Here is a 5,869-nt window from a genome sequence, read left to right as displayed (position 1 = left end):
CACACCCCCTCTAACAGCCCCCACTGGCTCCCCGGGACCACCCCTCCATCCCCAACTATGTCTTTGACTCAAGGAGAATCCCCCACTCTTCCCTTTGCTTAAAAATGGCTTTGGAATCTGGCCCCCACTCTCTACAACTTACACAAACTCATCATAAGCATCACTTTCTCCTCCATTAAGAAAAATTTCTTCCATGAGTTCCACGGCATTTTCTACTCACAGGAATCCCTTCCTCCGGACCCCAAATTCCTCTCCATTCAGAAATCTCCCAAACTCTGACCTGTATACCCACCACTATCTAAGGAAACTCCCCCCCACTCTGCCCAGCATCCCCATCACCCCATTCCTCTGCCCTTCCACCATCTCCCTCTGCCTCCCAATCTCCCCACTGTAGCCTGGTTATCTTCATCATAAGGATGGACCCCCAAACTCTATATCTCCCCAACTCACTTGGATCTCCACTCTCCCTTCAACTTACAAGAACCTCCCTCCACCCCTTAGGCTGACTTTTCTTGCATTAGGAAGAATTTCCTTCACTTTTGCCCCTTTCCTCCATCCACTCCAGCTCCCAGCCTCTCCTCTACTCAGGAAAATCCCCTTCATGGCCCCCACCAACTTCCCTTCTTGGGAACACCCACAGGAGTCCCCCTACTATTTCACCTGTGCTGGAACATACCCTGTACCCGTGTTTTCCTCCAAATTTAAAAAGAGCCCCCCCCCAGATGGTGCCCCTCAGAAAAATTTGACTTACAGCTCTCTTTCAATTAGGAATAATTCAATAGAATAATTCTGTAACTGCCCCCCCCCCAGTGTCCATTCATTTCTCTCTTCCACAGTATTCCACCACCACACCCCCAGCCTGCCTTCTCCACCCTCCCAAAACCCTCTGGTCACTGGTCCCTTACTGTTTCCACCGCTCACTCTTTCCTAGACTTCTTCCCCCCAAGCCCCATATTATAATTAAAAGCCTGGAGGCCTTAGAGGAGGGGAGAAAACACTCCAGGTCCCAGTACCAGGGTGACCTTGGCCTCTGCGCCCCCATCAGCTGGCCCCCACTGGGTCTGCTCCAAGGAGGGGCTGTTGAAAAAGGGTTGTCTATGGGGGGTGTCTCCATGGCAACTGGGCCTAGTGCCCCACACATGCGTTCCCTCCCCCACCTCCACTCCTGCCTGCCCACACACGCAGCCCCTCCCCCGGCCCCATTCATCAGCGCTGGACACTGACATCCCCCAGCCTCCCTCTCCTCGGTGCTAGCCCCCTCCTCTCTTTCCTCTCCAGACGGACAGCTGAGTTTCCTTTCCTCACCATCTCTCGGCCTCTTCTCTCCCTGTCTGTGCCCCCTCACCACAAGCACCACCACCTCCACTGTCCTAGCAAATTTCTGCTTCCACCTGGGGTGATCCTGTGACCCCAGGATGTACCCCTCTTCCTGCTGGGCCCCCTACAACCTGGGATAAGGAGGGGATGGAGAGAGGGGGTAAATGAGGGAAATTCTCCATCAGAAAAAGATTTGAGGATCTTTTCATTTTATCAGTTTGGGGGGCATTCTGTTCGGTTTTAGGGACTCTTCCTTCAGTCCATCTGTCAGCAGCAACAAAGGAGGAGGGAGCAGGGGACCCCCAATTCTAAAGCTTCGGGATATGAGAGGGATCACCCTCCCTTCTCCCTCTGAAGGGGTCCAGCTCCTTCCTCCAGAATTAGGGGGCTCACAGAACCTTCGTTCTACATCCACCCACCTCCGATTAATAAAAAGATCTGTCTCACCTCTGTTACCGATAGGTCAACTCTCCGATGCACTGGGGAGGGGACGGTGAGCCCCCGTGTCGGCACCCCCCCAGAAAAACCCTTGTGGCTCCCAATTCTCACTGCTCCCCCTCCCCCAGCAGCGAGGGACCCAGGCGTCCGACCTGGTTGGGGGGTGGAGATGAGGAGGCGTATGGGGAATGGGGGTGTTGAGGTGGGACAGGAGGCCGAGGGGCAGCTCTGAGCTCGGGCCCCAAGGGAGTGGGGGTCGGGATGGAGAAAAAAAAAAGGTGAGGAGACAATTTGGTTCTCGTGTCGCTGGGTAAAGTGCGGAGCTGGAGGACGAGAGAGGGAGGGAGGAGGGAGGGAGGGGGAGGGGTAGCCGCTGAGGATGGGGGAGCCACGGAGAGGAGATGGATGGGGGAAGGGAAATGATTGGGGGGGGCAGGGTCTGGGTGGCAGAAAGAAGCTGGAGAGAAAAAGAGAGAGACCCGGAGAGGGAGGAAGAGAGACAGAGAGAGACAAGGAGAAGCGGAAAGAGAGAGACCGGGAGACGGGAAACAGAAATGGGGGAGGGAGAAATTTGGGGGAGGCAGCGGCTGGTAGCAGAAGGAAGTTGGAGAGAGACACACACACACACACAGAGAAATATCCAGAGAGACAGAGACCCAAAGAGAGAAACCAAGAGAGGAGGAGAGATGGGGGAGGGGGGAGGACTGGAGTGAGGGAGAGGATGGGGGGGTCAGGATCTGGGTGACAGAAGGAAAGAAGAGATGGGGAGAGAGTCATCCAGAGAGGGGGAGGAGAGACAGATGGGGAGAGACAGACAGAGAGAGACTGAGAGGATGGGGGGGGGGGAGAGAGGGAGAGAGTAAAAGAAATACGGGGGGGGGGGGGCGATTGGGGATGGGGCAAGGTCTGAATAGAGAGAAAGAAGCTTTAGAGAGAGAAAAAGATGCAGAGAGAAAGAGACAGAGAGAGAGACCAAGAGAGTAAATAATGAGAGAAATTTAGGGGAGCGGAGTCTAAGTGGCAGAAGGTGCCTGGACACAAAAGGCAGGTGCAGAAGGAAAGAGAGAGGCAGATGGAGAGACACTGAGACTGGGAGAGAAAGAGACCCAGGGAAGGAGAGACAGAGATAGAGACTGAGGAGGCATCGAAAGGAAGCTGGAGAAAAATAGGAGAGGGGCCGGGCTCAGACGAATGAGGGAGGTCAGAGATAAAGGATACCCCTGCTTCCTCCCCCACCCACATCCCCAGCCCCTGATCCCTACCCCCATCCCCATTTTAAAGCCACCACCCCCACCCCCACTAGCCTCCATCTCTCCACAGCATCGCTTGCCACCGCCACCGCCTCTTCCTGTCGTCATAGCAACAGGATCCAGGCGCCCAGCCAAGGCTGGCAGCCTCGGCCGGAAATGAGGGGAGGGCCTTTTAAAAAGAACTCCAAGAGCACTCCCCTTTCCCCAAATCCAAGGGAAAGCTCAACATCCTGGTTCTTCCCAAACTGCCACCCCACACACACACACACACAAGTGGCAAGGGCAAAGATCCTCTGAAGATTTATATTATATTATATTATATTATATTATATTATATTATATTATATTATATTATATTATATTATCACACAATAGCATGCCTTTTTGAGTTCTACTAACAATTTTTTTTTCTTTTTACCCCCTACCCACCCCTAGCTCAAACCTGATGGGGAAGAAGGGATGGAGTTAGATTCTTTCAAGCTGGAGATGGGAGTGAGGACAAAAGTAGGATGTGAACAGCTTGGGTGGAAATAAGTCTTAAGAAATCTGTCTTAAGTTGGGTAGGAGGGCTATGCAACAGTTTGGAAAAGAATGGATATGTGAGTTCTAGAACTAGCAAGTCAGGAGGGGATGGGACAACTCCAGGTAGAAAATCTGAGACGAGAGTCAGAAAGTTTGATCTTGGGTTTAAATCTCAGAGATGCCCATAGCATAGCATGAACTTGGGCAAGATGTTTCCTCTCTTCTAGTTATAGGAGTTATAACCAGAAGACTCAGTTATAATGGAGGCAAAAACTGTCTCCAATTAAATGAGAACATTGACGAGAAAACGTCTTTGCACACTGCTCTAGACAAGCAGTTATTTCAGGACTGTGTCCTCATGTAAATACTGTCAAGAACCAGCCATGACTGCAGACTTGGGCAAGGCTGTTGGCGTGCTTCGTTGCCTTGTGGAATTCGTACAGAATCCTTGCAACGTGGGCACTGGTGTTCCCATATTATAGATGAGTGAACTGAGGCGTGGAGATATACAGTGATTTGCTCAAATCATTCAAGGGATGAAAGGCAGAGGTAGAGATGATGCAGCCTCTTTGTGGTGGGTTCCCAAGGGTAGTCAGCAGTAGGTGAACTTCAGAGCCACTTAACCTTTCTGGACCATCTCCTCCCTTTGAGGGGCTGGCAGAAGACAGAGAAAACCTGTGTTCCCCATGCATCGAATTACCTCTGCCTGGAGGAGCCATATCTTTCTGTCCCCAGCATCTCAAATTTCCACTGGAATTTCTATAGGTCAGTTTAGTTAATTCTTACCATGCCCCCCCCGGGAGAAAGGAGTTTGGAGCAGCATTCTGATATCCTTGGTTTAGAAGCAAAGCAACACCAGCCTCAAGGGAAGGGACCTGGAATTCATTCATTTCAGAAATATTTGTTCAGCTTCTGCTCTTTTGTAAAGGAGAGGGACACAGCCTCAGACAAGAACGGTAGCCGATATAAATGGAGTGCTGAATAGTACAGACTCTAAGTGATTTGCAGGCATTGACTCGGTCTTCCGGGTTCTGTTATTAGCCCCCCTTTTAAAGGTCTGGAAACTGGAGCTGAGGGAGCTAAGCGCATCGTGCAGGTAAGAGGTGGCAGTGGTGGAAATCAGAGTCAAGGCTTCAGATTCCAGAGGCTATATGGTTTTTCACTGCTTCTATGCTCTTTGGTGAGGGGAGGGGGGTGTTTATTTCCTAAATGGGGGAACTAAAAATAAACAATAACAAAAACAGATGCTTTTAAATCGTGAAAACAACTATGAAGATAAAATAAGCCAGGGTTTCTAAGCTTCAGAATGATTGATATTCGGGCTGGATAATTCTCTGTGGTGGGGGCTGTCCTGTGCATTGAAGGATGTTCAGCAGCATCCCTAGACTCTACTCCCTAGAAGCCAGGAGCAAGGGATTATAATGAAAAGAATTCAGTGTGTTCCACCTCACATCCTGTTTCTTATTAGAAAAGACTTGTAATGGTTTTTTTTAGCTGTCTCTTCTCTTACTTGCCTTTATGTGCCTAAATAACGATTATCTTCTGGATGTGTCAGCGTTATACATTATGGATTTTTTTTCTCTGATGGATAAGGAACTAACTCATGTAGACCTCACTTTTCCCCCTTTCCTCCCCAAATTTGTAGTTCTTCTATTGGTTAATTTTGTGACCTTAAGTAATAGCTTTACATCATGATTTCTTGTGTCAGAGGGCATATCTCTCCCTTTTTTTTAGCAGCTTTATTGAGGTAGAATCCACACACCATTCAATTCACCCACTTAAAGTGTACAATTCAATAGCTTTTAACTATAATCACAGAAGAGTCCAATCATCAACTTTAGATCCATTTTAGAACATTTTCTTTAGCCCAAGGAGATACCACGCACCCCTTAGCCAGCCATCGTCCCCAACCCCCCCACACATGTATATCCCATCCCTAGTACCCCAATCACTAATCCACTTCCTTTATGTATAGATTTGCCTATTCTGGACATTTCATATAAATGGAATCATACAGTATACATTTGTTAGTGATTAGCTTCTTCCACTTAGCGTAATGTTTTCAGGGTTCATTCATTTTGTAGCCTGTATCATTACTTCATTCCGTTTTATTGCTGAGTAATATTCCATTGTATAGATATACTACATTTTATTTATCCATTCATCCATTGATGGACATTTGGGGTATTTTCACATTTGGGCTGTTATGAGTAATGCTGCCGTGAACGTTCATATACAAATTGTTGCATGGATGTATGTTTTCATGTCTCTTGGGCCTCTACCTAGGAGTGGAATTTGCTGCATCATATTTTTACCCTTTTGAGAAATGAGATAGCATCTCT

This window comes from Diceros bicornis, chromosome 34 (genome assembly GCF_020826845.1).
Source record: "Diceros bicornis minor isolate mBicDic1 chromosome 34, mDicBic1.mat.cur, whole genome shotgun sequence".
Lineage (NCBI taxonomy): Eukaryota > Metazoa > Chordata > Mammalia > Perissodactyla > Rhinocerotidae > Diceros > Diceros bicornis.
Note: the sequence above shows the minus strand (reverse complement) of the source record.